Source organism: Rissa tridactyla, chromosome 2 (assembly GCF_028500815.1).
Source record: "Rissa tridactyla isolate bRisTri1 chromosome 2, bRisTri1.patW.cur.20221130, whole genome shotgun sequence".
Classification (NCBI taxonomy): Eukaryota; Metazoa; Chordata; class Aves; order Charadriiformes; family Laridae; genus Rissa; species Rissa tridactyla.
In genome coordinates this window covers 145,372,681-145,384,588 of record NC_071467.1, presented here as the reverse complement: position 1 = coordinate 145,384,588, position 11,908 = coordinate 145,372,681, and positions in this window count along the sequence as shown.

The following is an 11,908-nucleotide window of genomic DNA, read 5'->3' as shown; positions in this document are numbered from 1 at the left end:
TAGTAGCCCTCTAGACATGTTTTAGTGGCTTAGGTGTATTTTTTTATTAATATAGGTTTTGGTCACATACATAGATACTTGTAGTGAATGAATTTCAAAAAGAGATGAATTTCAGAAAAAGCATTTTCCCTTAAAGCATTTGGATTTTATTTTTGGCCTGAAGAAGGCTGTATAGGTTCAGCGCTGCTTACTGGGACTTCTCCAAATAGAAGCTGACTGTCTTGACAAATCAGGTCAAATCATGTACATGCAGCTGTTTTGTGATGTGGACTATTATCCTTTAGGGCCCTCTAGGGACTGAACTGCAATTGCCAAATTTTATTGCAGCCAGAGCAGAGGATTAGAACTGAAAGGTTTTATGTGGCCTCACGGACCACCAAGTGGCTTGTGCCCAAAGATGATCTGGGTCTCTGCGGCCTCTCTCCTTCCCGTAGCGTGTCAGTCTTTCCTATATGATCAAAACCAAAGGGTTTCTTTTGTTTGCATATGTATGAGTGATGCAGATGCAAATGTGTCCTCATAATCTGAGCGATTTCTAAAGCAGGAGGGTGATTTCAACTGTGGGAAGAAAGTGTTTCAGAATGAGCTTAGCCATCTCAAATATTTAACTGAAGAACAGGTAGGCACTGAAAGAGCAGCACTGCCTGGTGATGAGGACTGCTCGGTCCGGGTACAGAATAAGCGAGTGCTGCCCCAGACAAAGCATTGCCCCTTCCTCACCCCCTGCTTAGAAGGGGAGCAGTCTGGAAGAAGCTGGCTGGGCAAGAGGAGAGCGGGAGGAAGCGGTTATGCACTGAGATTATGCCTGTCGGAGTTGTAGTGTGTCTGGATCACACCAAGCACAAACCATCCTCCTCGGGGCAGAGCATCTCCCATGAAGATCCCACTCCTGCTATGGGAAACACATGGTCCCTGGTGCTAGAGGGGCTTAAGAAGGAGCTCTCCCAGGAGCAACACGATTGTCCAAGACCAGGTTAAGTTTTCCTCGTGCTTCAAAATACTGTTAGGCAAAAGTGTCATGGGAAGATGTTGCAACATGAGGGGACTGGGTTAGTCCAGGAGAAGAGACTGGCCAAAGTCTAGTTCAACAAGCTGAAAGCCATGGCAGTGGGCTAGGGAAGCTTGGGGTCATGGCCACATCGCAGCCAGAAGCTGGAAAAATCCACGTATGGGCTGGGGGAGACCATCAGCATTTTAAAAAGAGAGGGGGAATCACCTCCTCCTCAAGAATCTGGATGTGTCTGGGTTTTAAGATACATGTAGAAATTTTAGCTCACCTCTTCCATCCTGTATCAAGTGCCTGTGTCATCCTCACTCTGTGGCCAGAGACATTAATGGTGAACAGGAGTGTTAAGGTCTCATGGCCTGTGCAGGCTGACAGATGGAACCATCTGCTTAACGGAGATACCATAATGAAAGCATTAGCTCTTAAGTATATAAATGCAGATTAAACTCTTTTATCATGTAAGTGAAAAAAGAGAGAGCCCATCAAGGACTGAATTTAAGCTGCTGTCTGTTTTCTGCAGCACAGGGAAGCAAAGCTGAATTAGTCCAGAAGCTCATGTCCCGCCATGCTTGTTGGAGGAAGAAATGCCAGATGTGCTGGGAAAAAGATATAAGGATTACAAACAGAATAACTTTCATCTTCTAAATTACTTTATTAGGTATTTTGAGAGACTTTAAAAGCAAAAATAATCTGAATTCTAAGCTTGTGTAACTCCAAACCTGCAGGAGCATTAGTTCTTTTTGTTCAGCTTTTAATCTCCTTTGTAAGGAAGAAAATCGCTCTTGTGTTGTGTGTGGAGTTTTAACAGAGTAAAACCACTCAGTAACGGTCCCGCAACTCGAACTGCCTCTAAAACTGATGCTTCGCCTTGGACAACATGCATTTGCATGAATCTGAATCACCTGCGGAAGAGGAAAGAGTTGAGCTGGGTGGCATGCTGCATCAGTAAATGTCCTAAAACTGGATTATGATACAAAAAAGGGCCAAAAGGACTCCAATTCTAGCTGGATTTTAAATGTATTGGTTCTACATTTCCAAAATACAGAGTCGTTACAATCTCAAGAAAGGTTTCAAAGCTGGATCCAAAAGGAGGTGATGATGTTCTCTGAGGGTTTGAAATAGGAGAGTAAGAGACAAGATCTGAGACACTCTGGATGTGCTGGTGCATGATACATCATGGAGAAGTGTTACGGAGGAAGGCTGAGGGATGCGTGAGCGGAGTCAGTGGCCTAAAATGGGAGATTACGGTACTCTTGACATTGAATGCACTGTTCCCCATCAAATGCTGGTGTAAAGTATTTTCCTTTTAAAAAGTCAGACATATTGAAATACTGAATGGGCTGGAGGGGGAGGCAGATCTAGCAGCTGTGACACAGGTTTACCGCTGTCCTTGGGCATCTCACCTTGCTGTAAAGCGGCAGAAGGAAATACCTGAGATTCAGCTCACCAACCAAAGCCTCTAGTTCAAGGTAGGGTGACTTCTGTGCTAGACGCCATGGTCCATAAGCACAGGATGCTACTTCATAGTCAGGGCGACTACTTCATATATAAATTTCTACATCATAAACATGCTTATTAGATCAGTCCCATCGTTCCCGTCCTACCCTTTCCCTGTCTACATTGAATGGTTTTTAACAGTGCCTTAATCATAGAGCTCTGAACTCTGTTGGCCCTATTCGCTCTGCTATAATATAGATAATAATTTCTAGGATGAAATCTCTTTTTCTGAATATATTTAACACCTTTCAGAAGAGTCTAAAATAGAAACTCTAAGAACATTAACTTAGAGCACTTTTCAAGTTCATCTTACTTGCAGTCCATTAAAGTGAAGTGACAACTGAGGTATGACGTGGAGTAATTATACTGATTGTGTTGTATGTGCTCCGCAGGAGCTGAATGATTTGCTGAGGATATTAATTTCAGAAGTCAGACAGCAAGAGATCAGCTGAGATGGAAGATCACTGGAAAGTGACCTCAGACCAGGGGAAAAGAAAGAGAGGAGGGGGAGAAGGTGGCCCAGCGCAGGAGTTCGGTGCTGTGTAGTCTAGCAGTGAACTGAAGTAGATGCATTTTGACACCAAAGGTGGTCTCCGTGTGACTGGATGCAGGTGTCATCACTGTTAAGTTCCCTTTATGGTCTGTGCAGGGAAGCGGAGAATAATTGGTCTGGCTTTTTGTAGGTATCTATCTACGTTAGGATATGATAAATCACGCCCTGGATTCCCTGGTTTATAAGGATGGTCTGGGGTGACTAGCTGGGCCATGGTGTCTGCGGTTTGATGTTCCACTGATGTTCCACAGTGCTGGTGAAGTACAGGTACAAGCCCAGACTGAGCTACCACTTACCTTCTTCATACAGAGCCAGGGGCTTGTCTATGACCTGACCATTACCCCTGTGGCATTAGACTTCGTGGCCAGGGCTGTAGTAGCTAAGTAACAGGCTGTATAACATCGCTTAGAGGTAGCACATAAGGAGATCAGGTTGAAAGAAGCTGTACCTTTCTGAATAACAAACATAGTGAACTCAATTTCTTTGAGCTCTAAAACAATTTTCACAGTCACAAGAAGTTAATAAGAATGTAAAAGTTCTTTTTTTCTATGAAATGTTCACTGTGGAAATCAGTATTGGATTTGTGCACTCGAACTGTTGTGCAGCCCTGAATAGACACATTAAGAGTAGTTTAATCCTGTTGTACTTTGGCTTTAGCTTAGTTCGGCAATCTAGCAGCGCAAGTAAAACTGCTTTCACTTAGGGACTGTCACTGCTTCACTTGGATAAATTCATTAGCAAGACATAAAGTAATTGTGAGTCTGAGGGGCTTTGGGAGCCATGGGTGAGATCTTCTGGGAGAACCAGAAAGTGGAGGTAAGTAATAGCCCGTTCTCGGTGTAATACAGCATTAATGAAGAGAATGTCATGAAGCTTGACCGGGCAGCGTGTTCCTTCAGTCTGGATATCCGCGCTCAGAGGAGGAGGTAAGCACCAGCAAAAGCGTGATTCTGTGCTAACAGGGACCTCCACACTCAGTCTCCACATGGCTTCATCTGTCATTTGCCAGAAAAAGTGACAAACTACTTTACTTTCACTAAAGTGTTGACTTGGCCAAGAAACAATGTTTTGGCACATCCAGACCCAAAGAGAAGTCCGTAATCATCACAGTCATCACTGTTACTGACTCCCAGACTTCACGGCAAGGCACGGTCAGTCCCCAAGCTGAAGGCCCTCAGCTCAAGGGCTCTGCGGCATCTCCAGGAATCCCTGGTCCCTTGTGTTTCGGGCCGCTAAGGCTCAGCCTGTACTGAAGAGGAGACGGGGCTGTGCAGCCTGTCCCCAGGCCAAACGCCTGGGCTGACCTAGCCTTCTTCTCTAGTCCAGTGATCTTCTGGACTACTGGAAGCTGGCCCTTTGTCCCATCCGCCACGGTGCTGTTATGCCTCCACTGACAACAGAGAGGCAACTTGAACAAGAGGTTTAGGGTTTTGACAGCTAAAGTAAGCAAAAGGATCACCTTGCTCACTGATTAAGGTTGTACTCTTGCACGGCACCGTTAACTGCGCCAGTACTCCAGCCTCCGCAGCACAGGCACCATCCGCAGGCCTTTTGTGACAGTGGGAAGGGATGCTAACCAATTTATGGCCAGCGGGAATTTTTCTCTCCTTTCCACACACCTGGAAATGAGGCAATACTTTGCAGTTTCCAGACAAGCTGGAACATAGGAAGTTCCGATCAAATATGAGAAAAAACTTCTTTATGGTGAGGGTGACAGAGCACCGGAACAGGCTGCCCAGGGAGGTTGTGGAGTCCCCTTCTCTGGAGACTTTCAAGACCTGCCTGGATGCAGTCCTGAGTGATGTGCTCTAGGCAATCCTGCTCTAGCAGGGGAGCTGGACTAGATGATCTCTAGAGGTCCCTTCCAGCTCTGAAAAATTCCATGATTCCGTGATTCTGAGAGAGAAGGATGCCTTTGTAGGGATCTTTTCTTTTTCATCTCCATGTAGCGAGAGTAGTGAGCAGTCCCTTGACTTCCCTATGGCCAAGCACTTAGTCCTCTATTACTCCCTCTTCAAAAAGGGGGCAGCAATGGCTGGTGCTCTCCCAGCAGTGTGATGGGGGTAAGTCCCCCACGTCTTGAGACGCACTTGTGTTCTGTAGGATGGAGACCAGGCATGAGCTGCAGACAGACAGCTTTTCCTCTCTCAAAAAACTGCAGTTTATCTCTTGCTGCCGCTTCACAGCTCAGTCTGTGCTTGGTTGGCCATGACATAAAGCACAACTGAACCGTTTAGATGTATAGCACCATAATTACAAAACTTAAAATACAAAGAGAGAAAACAAATCAAAAGAATATGGAGAGATTTTAACATTTTTGATCAGCCGTTCTCCTGCACTTTCTTACTATTTAACTTAAACCAGAGCTGTTCCTTTCCTTGTGTAGTAATCACCCGTCTCCAAGAAGTGAAAATACACTTGCAAAACTAATAAATGAGAATCTGTTTGCAAAGATATTTATTTATGCGCCTGGCACTTCAGGATGCTTAGAGGGTAATCTCAAACTGTGAGCTCTGCACTGTGTAAATTTAGAAGCGATTTTTCTAAATGTCAAGTATTTATTACATGAAAAAAACATTTGGAGTGTGGAGCAGGTCCCCAGTGATATCGAGTGCATTTGGGGAAGGGCTTCTTGGATGAACAGAAATAATATTTGAGAGATGAAAAACAAATCCTCCGTTCGAAATTGCTTTGTGTACACGGAAATGAGATTGAACAAAGGTAGAAGGCCAGCCCCGTATTTTGCTGTCTCTCATGCATAAAATAGTGGTTTTCCAAACCTTTTATAACCAAGCCTATACCAATCTGTCTTTTCTGGGTCCTGTGGCACTCCTCCCACCCCTGCTCAGATCGCTGCTGCCTCCTGCTCACCCCCTTAGCGGCTCCGGCAGGCTCCGGTCAGACCGCAGGCAAATAAACCCTGGCGAAGTTATTCACGTAGGCTTTTACCCACGGAGTACCTTACCTTAATGTCAACATAATCTCAAATTGCCAAGCAGTAAAGTGCAACTCTCCAACTGGAGGCTGATGATACGGAAGATAAGGGACTCTGGTCCCCTATTGCGAGAAGCCTGCGATGCCTGTTGTTTTGCTTGGAAATAGCAGCCAGCCTGGAAGCTGCAGCAATGCGAGAGCCATCATGAGCAAGGGAAGGATGCAAAAATTCCAGCACGTTTTAAACCAGGAAGCTTTTTCAGGCTGGTGGGTGCACAGAAGCTGAAGGAATTCCCACATGCAGACCCTGCCGGTGGTTTTGGGTTTCTGTATATAGTCCATGGTGCTATACAAGACAAATCCTCAACATTGGGTGGAATATTTGATCTTCTTTTGGGGACCTTCTCAGACTTATCACAGCATCATATACTTCCTAGACCACTTTGCTTGTCATGATGTCATTAGCGAGGCTCTCCCATGTCTTCCTTTTGGTATGCTGCTTTACGCTGGCTTTTCAGTTAGCGCTTACCTTACTCACCTCCCTTTGAAGACTGACTTCATGCCTCGACCTCTAATGTTCTGCAAGAGCAAACTATCTAATGTAGTTGTTTCTTTGTGTTCGGTCTAGGAATCAAAATAAGATCCTTTCTCTCAGCATCTCTGTAAACGTTTCCCTTCTGCTCGTCTGACTCTTTTCTCTCTCCAGATACAGCCTCGTGTTCTCGTGTTACACTGCATTTAGTGCATATTCTGAAGCTGCCACATTACTCCTGGCTACTGTTCTGCCTGCAGATGTCCGTGATGTTTTTGGAGGAGCTAAGGTGAGCCCTGTGGTGATGCCAACGGAGTTACACACATCTGCCTCCACGCTCTACTGGGCACAACGCACCTCACTCCCACTGCTCGGGAGACGAGGTGTGCCGAGCTACGTTCCAAACCCACCAGCTCTCCGTGGTGCACCTCACTGGTCCCTTCAAAGTGATAACAGCCTCCTGTGAGGGGACTACAAATGGGATCTTCATATGATGTATGCAGGGCCTATGACCCCAAAGTCAGCAGAGAGATCTCTGCCCAGTCCTTAGGGGCTTGTCAGGCAGAGAGGCCATCTATGAACTCTAGCTAGGTGACAATGGCCAAGTCACAAGAGGCATTGGCATACAAACCTGCATTACAGCCAGTGCTGCTCTCCTGGCGTTGGAGGTACCGACCAGTGAAGGCATGAACAAGGGTTTCGGTCCTCACTTGCCTGACACCAGAGCTGTCCTGTGCCCTCGACGAGCTGAGTGCCAGGCAGCCAAGGGAGGAGAGAGGCTCACTCTGCCCCTCTGCCGCCCATCTGAAGCCCTGCTGGAGCTCTTGTCTCAGGAGCGGAGAACAGGGCAGGACCTTCTACAGCATCCCCACAAACTTCAGTGTTGGGCCCTTCTACAAGAAAGGGGTCTGCCCGCCTTTACACAGAACTTTAGGCTGCTGTGGGGCAGAGAAGGGAAGTTGGGGGTTGAAGGAAGTGCTAAGGGCCCCAAAAACTGAGTGAGAAGCAAGAACAACAGCAAACAACTTCAACAATACACGTATATTTGCTCACTTGAAAAATGTAAAAGTCAGGACAAAAGGAAAGGACCCTCTTCCCTTTAGGGTCCTATTCCATGGGACTCTTTCAAGTGGATCCCTGAAAAGGCCAAACTCTGCCATCCTAAAATCAAGGGCTGTGATCTTGCTTTTTCCCCTGGTGCCTCCTCTCAGGATCCTGAACTCCACCATCTCTTGGTCACTGCAGCCAAGGCAGCCTTTGACTTTCACAACCCCAGTGTGCCTGCTTTTCCTTGTTTGTAAGCGTGGGGTCCAACAGAGCACCTCTTCTTGTTGGCTCCTCTGTCATTTGGGTTGGGAAGTTGTGATCAATGCTCTCCAGGAACCTCCAAAGCTGATTATGCCCCACTGTGTTTTCCCTCGGATAGATACTGGTGTGGTTAAAGTCTGCCATGAGGACCAGGGCCAGGGAACATGAGGCTACTTCTAGCTGTCTGCAGAAGGCCTCAACTACTTGTTCGCCCTGACGAGGTAGGTTAGAGCAAACACCCTCTACATCAGGCACCTCCTTCCCCATGGAGCTGCCTGATGCCCTGGGCTGGGGCTGCCCCAGTCATCCTCCCACACCATCGTAGGATGGGCCCTGGACAGTGAGGCTCTGCCCTGCCAGCCCCTGTGGGGAGCACCTCCAGTGCCCCTTCATTTGATGACAGTGTAAGTCAAGGTTTGTGGATAGAGGGCCTGTGTTTTATTAGCCTATCTAATAAAGTTGGGAGAAAAAAATTGACAGGCTTTCATCTGAAAGCTCTTTCTCATGTCTGAAATAGACACCATGAAGTTCAAAGCAATTACTCCAGGTTCAATTAGGTACGTAGGAGCTGCTCTACCTGGAGGAAAATGTGGCTAGATACTTATGGGTTAAAGGAGAGAAATGCTAAGAAAATATTTTGCGAAGGACAGAGAGAGACAAGTAATTTATAGCCTGTGTAGAAAGTGGAGAGGTTAGCTGTGAAGCGGTTGCATGTACTGAAATTCAAAATCGAGCCAGGACTGAAAAATAACCTGGAAGTCCATTTCAATCAAGCTAAACTTCAAAAGGGAGCTTTCGTCAAGTGTGCACACCAATTTTGTTTAAAAAAAAAAAAAGAAAAAAGTAGAAGCTAAAAGATTGAAAATGCTGATAAGCCATAAAGAGACTTTTGGAGATACCATATTAAACTGAGAACTGCCTATTATCTTGCTGAAAAGCATCTTAGAAAGAAAAAGAAAAGAAAAAAAAAAGAAAAAACCCAAAAACCCAGCCCAATTAAAAAGGACAGTGAAGGGAACTACTAGAACTTGACAGAAATTGTGTCCAAATGGAAAAATCAGGAAATTCTGGCAAATGAAAAGTAGATCTACAGTGAGATGGATCAAATACCCATTTGAGATTCAGGTTGCTAACAAAAAACACTTTCAAACACATCCAAGCCATAATGTCTGCCAGAAATTCAGTACAGCCTCAAACGAGACACTCAAGAGGCCGGAGGTTACTCAGCAAAGATAAGGCCATAGGAAAAATCTTGCATGAATACAGCTCATTAAGTACAAGGTCAAGGAGCCCCCAGTGACAGATGAAGAACAATCTCAAGCTGAAGAGGTTTTGAAATGAATCAATACATGGACACGTAAGAAGGCGACAGGGTGGCAACCATCGAGTGGGTCTGGGGTAACTCAGCATGAAATTGTTAATTTGCTAGTTGCGATGCATCTGGTGTCAGAGGGATAGCCAATGGCCGGTATAAATTCAGACTCCATAAAAAGGCTCCAGGGTGATGCTGAAATCTATAGAGCAATAAATCGTAACATTTTTACCTGGCAAAATCAGGAGGAGCTGTAGGAGCAGCTACGCTGGGTAGGATTCCACATGCATTTTTTCCTGAAGAAGTCATGCCTCAGGAATCTGGTGGAAATGTCTGTAGGTTTTTACAAGCTTTGTGAGTAAGGGTGACGCTGATGGAAGATTTTGTCAGAAGTTCTTGCAAAATGATCACTACAGATTCCTAAGAAATACGACGGAAAGGTTCTCCCCATTTTAAGCTAGAAAGTAGGAAATGAGAGAAATAACGGAGAGCCTTCGCTGTGGAAGGAAGCTGTCACTGAGCTCCCACAAGTATTTGCACACTGGAGCATCCGTCATTCAATACATTTGTCAGCGAGCTAGCAAAGAATGACTAGCAGATTGACAAAAGTTTTCAGTTGGTACAAAATTATTAAGGGCGGTCAGTATTAACGCCGAGCTCAAAGTTGCAGAAGGATATCACAGTCCTGGATGACTGGATGATCAAACAGTGGATGAAAATTTAATGTAAATGATGACAAAGTAGGGGGAAAAAATATCTCATAGCTATTAGTCCTTAGGAAATAGATCTTGGAGTCACTGTGGATAACTTTCTGAAATCGTCAGCCCAGTACTGAGCAGTGATCAAAAAAGTAGATCGGGTATTTTTACTTCCTTTGAAGGTAACTGAGCACAAACCAGGAGTTCCCATTATGTCACTCTGTGTTGCTCCAAGGCACATGCCTGGAAGACAGCGCGTTGTTTTAGTCAGCTTGTTTTGTACAGATTATCACAACTAAAATGAGGAGAAGAGTGATGAGGGTTATTAGGGTTACAGGATGGCTTCTAGGTGAGAAGACACTAGAAATGTTAGAAACATGGAGTGGCGCCGGGGGGGAGCTACTAGAGAAGTCTGTCAAATGAGGAGTGGCATGGAGGGGTTGAACGCAGAATGATTATTTACTGTGTTTCATAACACAAGAACTACTGGAAAATCAACAAAATTATCAGACAGTGAGGATAAAATATATATTAAAAAAATGGTTTTCCCTGGTACACTGTCAAATGGTGAAATACAGGCTGATGGAAGCCAAAAATATCAAAGGATTCCAATCAAATCAGACAAGTTCATCAATGATCTAGATCAAGCCACTACTCAAAAAGTCCCTGAATTTCTGTTTGCTGGAAAATGAAGGCTGTTCCAGGGATTGGAACCCTGTTTCTTATGGCCTTTTCCTCAGCAGGCACTGTAGGAGACTGAGTGGATCGCTGGGTGGATACTGACGGACAGTATGGCTGTTCATATGTTGTTGTAGAGCTCTGGCCTTTACTTACTCTCTCATCCGCCAGGTCACCACTTTTCAAGACCAGTCAGTATAATTCAAGATAATGAAGCTAAGCTCTTTTGAGGAAGCGATCTTCCCTCTCTACTCAGCCCCGGTGAGACCCCTCTGCAGTGCTGGGCTCCCCAGTACAAGAGAGAGATGGACACACTGGAGCAAGCAGCCCAGGGCCACAAAGACAATGAAGATCCTGGAGTATCTGACATACGAGAAGAGGCTGAGAGAGCTGGGACTGTTCAGCCCGGAGAAGAGAAGGGTCTGGTGGGATCTCATCAACATGTATAAACACCTCATGGAAGGAGTAAGGAAGGTGGAGCCAGCTGGTATCCAGTAAAAGGACTAGAGGGAACGGGCACAAAATGAAATTCAAGAAATTCTGTTTATAAGGAATAACTTTTTCATTTTCAGGGTGACTGAACAGTGGAATTTTACCAGGATAGAAGCATATCCTACCAATGCAAGAATTCACCACTTCAGACCCCTTGTAGATCGCGGTTCAATATTTTAGGTTTAAACCATCAGGGAAAGTGCTCCGTGGCGTGTTTGGCAGAGTGGTTACAGGTGTGCGGTTCAGTCTCCCAGCGGGTGGGCACTGCGGTCTGATGGGGACAACTGGTGTCCTGCACTCCAGCAAAGAAGGACTGCCAGGCCAGGAAGTGTGTTTGAAATTCCCATCCCCAGTTTGCAAAATAAGCTTTAAATTTATGATTGTATTCGTTTACAGCAGGTGGGAGCCAAGGTTTCTTTACAATATTTAAACGTTAGCTAGGGACGGGGATGGAAACCTGGTCTGCACGTGGAGGGCTTCAGCCAGCAAAGCCACCCCATGTTGTTCAGCTTGCCACGCGTAACAAAGCCCATTATATAAAAGGGCAGAGCTTTTCTAGCGCATGCATTTCTCAGACATCCATAAAGTCTACGGAGTATCTTATGCTGGGAGATTGGAGCTTAAAACCCTGCTCCAAATTTGCTGGATGATGGACTTTGTATCCGGGTTCTTAGCCTTCGTACATCGCCTGCACCCAGCCGCTGAGTCCAGAGACACAGCACCCCTCTGAACCTCTGCTAAATTCTTGTGCTGGGTCTGGCCAGGATGGAGTTAACTGTCTTCATAGGAGTTAACTGTCTTCATAGCAGCCCCTGTGGTGCTGTGTTTTGGATTTGTGGCTAAAAGAGTGGTGGTGACACACCAAGGTTCTGGCTGCTGCTGACCTGGTGCTTGCAGA